Genomic DNA, 9,898 nt, shown 5'->3' with positions numbered 1-9,898 from the left:
ACAAAGAGCTGGAAGCAAGATGCTGTGGGGCCCAACTCGCGCTTTGGAAAGTATCCTGCACGTTGCGCCTTTCAGCTCTAGGGCAAAGTAGCACACCCAGAGCAGAAGTCCTACTTCAGCCAGATCAGGCCTGCAAAGAAACTGCATGTCACAGGCCTTTGGAAGAGATGCTCGCAGTAGGCTGTAAGAGCACTGTGCAGAGCGAGTTGTTTCTTAGCTTCCCAAAGAGCTGGAAGCAAGATGCTGTGGGGCCCAACTCGCCCTTTGGAAAGAAGCCTGCACGTTGTGCCTTTCAGCTCTAGGGCAAAGTAGCACACCCAGAGCAGAAGTCCTACTTCAGCCAGATCAGGCCTGCAAAGAAACTGCGTTTCACAGGCCTTTGGAAGAGATGTTCCCGGTAGGCTGTAAGAGCACTGTGCAGAGCGAGTTGTTTCTTAGCTTCCCAAAGAGCTGGAAGCAAGATGCTGTGGGGCCCAACTCGCCCTTTGGAAAGAAGCCTGCACGTTGTGCCTTTCAGCTCTAGGGCAAAGTAGCACACCCAGAGCAGAAGTCCTACTTCAGCCAGATCAGGCCTGCAAAGAAACTGCGTTTCACAGGCCTTTGGAAGAGATGTTCCCGGTAGGCTGTAAGAGCACTGGGCAGAGCGAGTTGTTTCGTAGGTTCCCAAAGAGCTGGAAGCAAGATGCTGTGGGGCCCAACTAGCCCTTTGGAAAGAAGCCTGCACGTTGTGCCTTTCAGCTCTAGGGCAAAGTAGCACACCCAGAGCAGAAGTCCTACTTCAGCCAGATCAGGCCTGCAAAGAAACTGTGTTTCACAGGCCTTTGGAACAGAGGTTCCCGGTAGGCTGTAAGAGCACTGTGCAGAGCGAGTTCTTTCTTCGCTTCCCAAAGAGCTGGAAGCAAGATGCTCTGAGGCCCAACTCGCCCTTTGGAAAGAAGCCTGCACGTTGTTCCTTTCAGCTCTAGGGAAATGTGGCACACCCAGAGCAGAAGTTCTACTTCAGCCAGATCAGGCCTGCAAAGAAACTGCGTTTCACAGGCCTTTGGAAGAGATGTTCCCGGTAGGCTGTAAGAGCACTGTGCAGAGCGAGTTGTTTCTTAGCTGTCGAAAGAGCTGGAAGCTGGACCTGAGGGACTTGTCTACACTTTGGAAACAAGGCAGGACTTTGTGCCTTGCAGCTCTAGCGCCATGTAGGACCCGGCAGAGCAGAAGTTCTACTTCAGCCACATCAGGGCTGGGAAGGAACTGCGTTTCACAGGCCTTTGTAAGACTCGTTCCCTGTTGGCTGTAAAACACCAGTGCAGAGCTAGTTGTTTCTTAGCTGCCCAAAGAGGTGGAAGCCCCACGCTGTGGGGCCTGTCTGCCCTTGAGGAGTCAAGGCAGGACTTTGAGCCTTGCAACTCTAGGCCGATGTAGGACACGGCATAGCAGCAGTTCTACCTCAGTGAGATAAGGCCTGCAAAGAAACTGCATTTCTCAGGCCTTTGCAAGAGATGCTCCCAGTTGGCTGTAAGAGAGGTCTGCAGAGCCAGTATTTCTTAGCTTCCCAAAGAGCTGGAAGGAAGATGCTGTGGGGCCCAACTCGCCCTTTGGAAAGAAGCCTGCACGTTGTGCCTTTCAGCTCTAGGGCAAAGTAGCCCACCCAGAGCATAAGTCCTACTTCAGCCAGATCAGGCCTGCAAAGAAACTCCGTTTCACAGGCCTTTGGAAGAGATGTTCCCGGTAGGCTGTAAGAGCACTGTGCAGAGCGAGTTGTTTCTTAGCTTCCCAAAGAGCTGGAAGCAAGATGCTGTGGGGCCCAACTCGCCCTTTGGAAAGAAGCCTGCACGTTGTGCCTTTCAGCTCTAGGGCAAAGTAGCACACCCAGAGCAGAAGTCCTACTTCAGCCAGGTCAGGCCTGCAAAGAAACTGCGTTTCACAGTCCTTTGGAAGAGATGTTCCCGGTAGGCTGTAAGAGCACTGTGCAGAGCGAGTTGTTTCTTAGCTGCCGAAAGAGCTGGAATCTGGACCTGAGGGACTTGTCTACCCTTGTGGAAAGAAGGCAAGACTTTGTGCCTTGCAGCTCCAGCGCCATGTAGGACCCGGCAGAGCAGAAGTTCTACTTCAGCCAGATCAGGGCTGGGAAGTAACTGCGTTTCACAGGCCTTTGCAAGAGATGTTCCCGGTAGGCTGTAAGAGCACTGTGCAGAGCGAGTTCTTTCTTCGCATCCCAAAGAGCTGGAAGTAAGATGCTGTGGGGCCCAACTCGCCCTTTGGAAAGAAGCCTGCACGTTGTGCCTTTCAGCTCTAGGGCAAAGTAGCACACCCAGAGCAGAAGTCCTACTTCAGCCAGATCAGGCCTGCAAAGAAACTGCGTTTCACAGGCCTTTGGAAGAGATGTTCCCGGTAGGCTGTAAGAGCACTGTGCAGAGCGAGTTGTTTCTTAGGTTCACAAAGAGCTGGAAGCAAGATGCTGTGGGGCCCACCTCTCCCTTTGGAAAGCAGCCTGCACGTTGTGCCTTTCAGCTCTAGGGCAAAGTAGCACACCCAGAGCAGAAGTCCTACTTCAGCCAGATCAGGCCTGCAAAGAAACTGCGTTTCACAGGCCTTTGGAAGAGAGGTTCCCGGTAGGCTGTAAGAGCACTGTGCAGAGCGAGTTGTTTCTTAGCTTCCCAAAGAGCTGGAAGCAAGATGCTGTGGAGCCCAACTCGCCCTTTGGCAAGAAGCCTGCACGTTGTGCCTTTCAGCTCTAGGGCAAAGTAGCACACCCAGAGCAGAAGTCCTACTTCAGCCAGATCAGGCCTGCAAAGGAACTGCGTTTCGCAGGCCTTTGTAAGAGATGTTCCCGGTAGGCTGTAAGAGCACTGTGCAGAGCGAGTTGTTTCTTAGCTGCCGAAAGAGCTGGAATCTGGACCTGAGGGACTTGTCTACCCTTGTGGAAACAAGGCCAGACTTTGTGCCTTGCAGCTCCAGCTCCATGTAGGACCTGGCAGAGCAGAAGTTCTACTTCAGCCAGATCAGGGCTGGGAAGAAACTGGGTTTCACAGGCCTTTGCAAGAGATGTTCCCGGTAGGCTGTAAGAGCACTGTGCAGAGCGAGTTCTTTCTTCGCTTCCCAAAGAGCTGGAAGCAAGATGCTCTGAGGCCCAACTCGCCCTTTGGAAAGAAGCCTGCACGTTGTGCCTTTCAGCTCTAGGGAAATGTGGCACACCCAGAGCAGAAGTTCTACTTCAGCCAGATCAGGCCTGCAAAGAAACTGCGTTTCACAGGCCTTTGTAAGTCATGTTCCCGGTAGGCTGTAAAAGCACTGTGCAGAGCGAGTTGTTTCTTAGCTTCCCAAAGAGCTGGAAGCAAGATGCTCTGGGTCCCAACTCGCCCTTTGGAAAGAAGCCTGCACGTGGTGCCTTTGAGCTCTAGGTCAATGTGGCACACCCAGAGCAGAAGTTCTACTTCAGCCTGATCAGGGCTGGGAAGAAACTGCGTTTCACAGTCCTTTGTAAGACATGTTCCCGGTAGGCTGTAAGAGCCCTATGCAGAGCGAGTTGTTTCTTAGCTGCCGAAAGAGCTGGATGTTGGACCTGAGGGACTTGTCTACCCTTGTGGAATCAAGGCAGGACTTTGCGCCTTGCAGCTCTAGCGCCATGTAGGACCCGGCAGAGCAGAAGTTCTACTTCAGCCACATCAGGGCTGGGAAGAAACTGCGTTTCACAGGCCTTTGTAAGACTCGTTCCCTGTAGGCTGTAAAACACCAGTGCAGAGCAAGTTGTTTCTTAGCTGCCCAAAGAGGTGGAAGCCCCACGCTGTGGGGCCTGTCTGCCCTTGAGGAGTCAAGGCAGGACTTTGAGCCTTGCAACTCTAGGCCGATGTAGGACACGGCATAGCAGCAGTTCTACCTCAGCGAGATAAGGCCTGCAAAGAAACTGCATTTCTCAGGCCTTTGGAAGAGATGTTCCCGGTAGGCTGTAAGAGCACTGTGCAGAGCGAGTTGTTTCTTAGCTTCCCAAAGAGCTGGAAGCAAGATGCTGTGGGGCCCAACTCGCCCTTTGGAAAGTAGCCTGCACGTTGCGCCTTTCAGCTCTAGGGCAAAGTAGCACACGGAGAGCAGAAGTCCTACTTCAGCCAGATCAGGCCTGCAAAGAAACTGCGTTTCACAGGCCTTTGGAAGAGATGTTCCCGGTAGGCTGTAAGAGCACTGTGCAGAGCGAGTGGTTTCTTAGCTTGCCAAAGAGCTGGAAGCAAGATGCTGTGGGGCCCAACTCACCCTTTGGAAAGAAGCCTGCACGTTGTGCCTTTCAGCTCTAGGGCAAAGTAGCACACCCAGAGCAGAAGTCCTACTTCCGCCAGATCAGGCCTGCAAAGAAACTGCATTTCTCAGGCCTTTGGAAGAGATGTTCCCCGTAGGCTGTAAGAGCACTGTGCAGAGCGAGTGGTTTCTTAGCTTGCCAAAGAGCTGGAAGCAAGATGCTGTGGGGCCCAACTCACCCTTTGGAAAGCAGCCTGCACGTTGTGCCTTTCAGCTCTAGGGCAAAGTAGCACACCCAGAGCAGAAGTCCTACTTCAGCCAGATCAGGCCTGCAAAGAAACTGCGTTTCACAGGCCTTTGGAAGAGATGCTCCCAGTAGGCTGTAAGAGCACTGTGCAGAGCGAGTTGTTTCTTAGCTTCCCAAAGAGCTGGAAGCAAGATGCTGTGGGGCCCAACTCGCCCTTTCGAAAGAAGCCTGCACGTTGTGCCTTTCAGCTCTAGGGCAAAGTAGCACACCCAGAGCAGAAGTCCTACTTCAGCCAGATCTGGCCTGCAAAGGAACTGCGTTTCACAGACATTTGGAAGAGATGTTCCCGGTAGGCTGTAAGAGCACTGTGCAGAGCGAGTTGTTTCTTAGCTTCCCAAAGAGCTGGAAGCAAGATGCTGTGGGGCCCAACTCGCCCTTTCGAAAGAAGCCTGCACGTTGTGCCTTTCAGCTCTAGGGCAAAGTAGCACACCCAGAGCAGAAGTTCTACTTCAGCCAGATCAGGCCTGCAAAGAAACTGCGTTTCACAGACATTTGGAAGAGATGTTCCCGGTAGGCTGTAAGAGCACTGTGCAGAGCGAGTTCTTTCTTCGCTTCCCAAAGAGCTGGAAGCAAGATGCTCTGAGGCCCAACTCGCCCTTTGGAAAGAAGCCTGCACGTTGTGCCTTTCAGCTATAGGGAAATGTGGCACACCCAGAGCAGAAGTTCTACTTCAGCCAGATCAGGCCTGCAAAGAAACTGCGTTTCACAGGCCTTTGTAAGTCATGTTCCCGGTAGGCTGTAAAAGCACTGTGCAGAGCGAGTTGTTTCTTAGCTTCCCAAAGAGCTGGAAGCAAGATGCTCTGGGTCCCAACTCGCCCTTTGGAAAGAAGCCTGCACGTTGTGCCTTTCAGCTCTAGGTCAATGTGGCACACTCAGAGCAGAAGTTCTACTTCAGCCTGATCAGGGCTGGGAAGAAACTGCGTTTCACAGGCCTTTGTAAGACATGTTCCCGGTAGGCTGTAAAACACCAGTGCAGAGCTAGTTGTTTCTTAGCTGCCCAAAGAGGTGGAAGCCCCACGCTGTGGGGCCTGTCTGCCCTTGAGGAGTCAAGGCAGGACTTTGAGCCTTGCAACTCTAGGCCGATGTAGGACACGGCATAGCAGCAGTTCTACCTCAGCGAGATAAGGCCTGCAAAGAAACTGCATTTCTCAGGCCTTTGGAAGAGATGTTCCCGGTAGGCTGTAAGAGCACTGTGCAGAGCGAGTTGTTTCTTAGCTTCCCAAAGAGCTGGAAGCAAGATGCTCTGGGTCCCAACTCCCCCTTTGGAAAGTAGCCTGCACGTTGCGCCTTTCAGCTCTAGGGCAAAGTAGCACACGGAGAGCAGAAGTCCTACTTCAGCCAGATCAGGCCTGCAAAGAAACTGCGTTTCACAGGCCTTTGGAAGAGATGTTCCCCGTAGGCTGTAAGAGCACTGTGCAGAGCGAGTGGTTTCTTAGCTTGCCAAAGAGCTGGAAGCAAGATGCTGTGGGGCCCAACTCACCCTTTGGAAAGAAGCCTGCACGTTGTGCCTTTCAGCTCTAGGGCAAAGTAGCACACCCAGAGCAGAAGTCCTACTTCCGCCAGATCAGGCCTGCAAAGAAACTGCATTTCTCAGGCCTTTGGAAGAGATGTTCCCCGTAGGCTGTAAGAGCACTGTGCAGAGCGAGTGGTTTCTTAGCTTGCCAAAGAGCTGGAAGCAAGATGCTGTGGGGCCCAACTCACCCTATGGAAAGCAGCCTGCACGTTGTGCCTTTCAGCTCTAGGGCAAAGTAGCACACCCAGAGCAGAAGTCCTACTTCAGCCAGATCAGGCCTGCAAAGAAACTGCATTTCTCAGGCCTTTGGAAGAGATGCTCCCAGTAGGCTGTAAGAGCACTGTGCAGAGCGAGTTGTTTCTTAGCTTCCCAAAGAGCTGGAAGCAAGATGCTGTGGGGCCCAACTCGCCCTTTCGAAAGAAGCCTGCACGTTGTGCCTTTCAGCTCTAGGGCAAAGTAGCACACCCAGAGCAGAAGTCCTACTTCAGCCAGATCAGGCCTGCAAAGGAACTGCGTTTCACAGGCCTTTGTAAGAGATGTTCCCGGTAGGCTGTAAGAGCACTGTGCAGAGCGAGTTGTTTCTTAGCTGCCGAAAGAGCTGGAATCTGGACCTGAGGGACTTGTCTACCCTTGTGGAAACAAGGCCAGACTTTGTGCCTTGCAGCTCCAGCGCCATGTAGGACCTGGCAGAGCAGAAGTTCTACTTCAGCCAGATCAGGGCTGGGAAGAAACTGGGTTTCACAGGCCTTTGCAAGAGATGTTCCCGGTAGGCTGTAAGAGCACTGTGCAGAGCGAGTTCTTTCTTCGCTTCCCAAAGAGCTGGAAGCAAGATGCTCTGAGGCCCAACTCGCCCTTTGGAAAGAAGCCTGCACGTTGTGCCTTTCAGCTCTAGGGAAATGTGGCACACCCAGAGCAGAAGTTCTACTTCAGCCAGATCAGGCCTGCAAAGAAACTGCGTTTCACAGGCCTTTGAAGGTCATGTTCCCGGTAGGCTGTAAAAGCACTGTGCAGAGCGAGTTGTTTCTTAGCTTCCCAAAGAGCTGGAAGCAAGATGCTCTGAGGCCCAACTCGCCCTTTGGAAAGAAGCCTGCACGTGGTGCCTTTGAGCTCTAGGTCAATGTGGCACACCCAGAGCAGAAGTTCTACTTCAGCCTGATCAGGGCTGGGAAGAAACTGCGTTTCACAGTCCTTTGTAAGACATGTTCCCGGTAGGCTGTAAGAGCCCTATGCAGAGCGAGTTGTTTCTTAGCTGCCGAAAGAGCTGGATGTTGGACCTGAGGGACTTGTCTACCCTTGTGGAATCAAGGCAGGACTTTGCGCCTTGCAGCTCTAGCGCCATGTAGGACCCGGCAGAGCAGAAGTTCTACTTCAGCCACATCAGGGCTGGGAAGAAACTGCGTTTCACAGGCCTTAGTAAGACTCGTTCCCTGTAGGCTGTAAAACACCAGTGCAGAGCAAGTTGTTTCTTAGCTGCCCAAAGAGGTGGAAGCCCCACGCTGTGGGGCCTGTCTGCCCATGAGGAGTCAAGGCAGGACTTTGAGCCTTGCAACTCTAGGCCGATGTAGGACACGGCATAGCAGCAGTTCTACCTCAGCGAGATAAGGCCTGCAAAGAAACTGCATTTCTCAGGCCTTTGGAAGAGATGTTCCCGGTAGGCTGTAAGAGCACTGTGCAGAGCGAGTTGTTTCTTAGCTTCCCAAAGAGCTGGAAGCAAGATGCTGTGGGGCCCAACTCGCCCTTTGGAAAGTAGCCTGCACGTTGCGCCTTTCAGCTCTAGGGCAAAGTAGCACACGGAGAGCAGAAGTCCTATTTCACCCAGATCAGGCCTGCAAAGAAACTGCGTTTCACAGGCCTTTGGAAGAGATGTTCCCCGTAGGCTGTAAGAGCACTGTGCAGAGCGAGTGGTTTCTTAGCTTGCCAAAGAGCTGGAAGCAAGATGCTGTGGGGCCCAACTCACCCTTTAGAAAGAAGCCTGCACGTTGTGCCTTTCAGCTCTAGGGCAAAGTAGCACACCCAGAGCAGAAGTTCTACTTCAGCCAGATCAGGCCTGCAAAGAAACTGCGTTTCACAGGCCTTTGGAAGAGATGTTCCCGGTAGGCTGTAAGAGCACTGTGCAGAGCGAGTTCTTTCTTCGCTTCCCAAAGAGCTGGAAGCAAGATGCTCTGAGGCCCAACTCGCCCTTTGGAAAGAAGCCTGCACGTTGTGCCTTTCAGCTATAGGGAAATGTGGCACACCCAGAGCAGAAGTTCTACTTCAGCCAGATCAGGCCTGCAAAGAAACTGCGTTTCACAGGCCTTTGTAAGTCATGTTCCCGGTAGGCTGTAAAAGCACTGTGCAGAGCGAGTTGTTTCTTAGCTTCCCAAAGAGCTGGAAGCAAGATGCTCTGGGTCCCAACTCGCCCTTTGGAAAGAAGCCTGCACGTTGTGCCTTTCAGCTCTAGGTCAATGTGGCACACCCAGAGCAGAAGTTCTACTTCAGCCTGATCAGGGCTGGGAAGAAACTGCGTTTCACAGTCCTTTGTAAGACATGTTCCCGGTAGGCTGTAAAACACCAGTGCAGAGCTAGTTGTTTCTTAGCTGCCCAAAGAGGTGGAAGCCCCACGCTGTGGGGCCTGTCTGCCCTTGAGGAGTCAAGGCAGGACTTTGAGCCTTGCAACTCTAGGCCGATGTAGGACACGGCATAGCAGCAGTTCTACCTCAGTGAGATAAGGCCTGCAAAGAAACTGCATTTCTCAGGCCTTTGCAAGAGATGCTCCCAGTTGGCTGTAAGAGAGGTCTGCAGAGCCAGTTGTTTCTTAGCTTCCCAAAGAGCTGGAAGCAAGATGCTGTGGGGACCAACACGCCCTTTGGAAAGTAGCCTGCATGTTGCGCCTTTCAGCTCTAGGGCAAAGTAGCACACGGAGAGCAGAAGTCCTACTTCAGCCAGATCAGGCCTGCAAAGAAACTGCGTTTCACAGGCCTTTGGAAGAGAGGTTCCCCGTAGGCTGAAAGAGCACTGTGCAGAGCGAGTGGTTTCTTAGCTTCCCAAAGAGCTGTAAGCAAGATGCTGTGGGGCCCAACTCACCCTTTGGAAAGAAGCCTGCACGTTGTGCCTTTCAGCTCTAGGCTGTAAGAGCACTGTGCAGAGCGAGTTGTTTCTTAGCTTCCCAAAGAGCTGGAAGCAAGATGCTGTGGGGCCCAACTCGCCCTTTGGAAAGAAGCCTGCACGTTGTGCCTTTCAGCTCTAGGGCAAAGTAGCACACCCAGAGCAGAAGTCCTACTTCAGCCAGATCAGGCCTGCAAAGAAACTGCGTTTCACAGGCCTTTGGAAGAGAGGTTCGCGGTAGGCTGTAAGAGCACTGTGCAGAGCGAGTTGTTTCTTAGCTTCCCAAAGAGCTGGAAGCAAGATGCTGTGGGGCCCAACTCGCCCTTTGAAAGAAGCCTGCACGTTGTGCCTTTCAGCTCTAGGGCAAAGTAGCACACCCAGAGCAGAAGTCCTACTTCAGCCAGATCAGGCCTGCAAAGGAACTGCGTTTCACAGGCCTTTGGAAGAGATGTTCCCGGTAGGCTGTAAGAGCACTGTGCAGAGCGAGTTGTTTCTTAGCTGCCGAAAGAGCTGGAATCTGGACCTGAGGGACTTGTCTACCCTTGTGGAAACAAGGCAAGACTTTGTGCCTTGCAGCTCCAGCTCCATGTAGGACCCGGCAGAGCAGAAGTTCTACTTCAGCCAGATCCGGGCTGGGAAGAAACTGGGTTTCACAGGCCTTTGGAAGAGATGTTCCCGGTAGGCTGTAAGAGCACTGTGCAGAGCGAGTTGTTTCTTAGGTTCACAAAGAGCTGGAAGCAAGATGCTGTGGGGCCCACCTCGCCCTTTGGAAA

Source organism: Equus caballus, chromosome 28 (assembly GCF_041296265.1).
Source record: "Equus caballus isolate H_3958 breed thoroughbred chromosome 28, TB-T2T, whole genome shotgun sequence".
Classification (NCBI taxonomy): domain Eukaryota; kingdom Metazoa; phylum Chordata; class Mammalia; order Perissodactyla; family Equidae; genus Equus; species Equus caballus.
Note: the sequence above shows the minus strand (reverse complement) of the source record.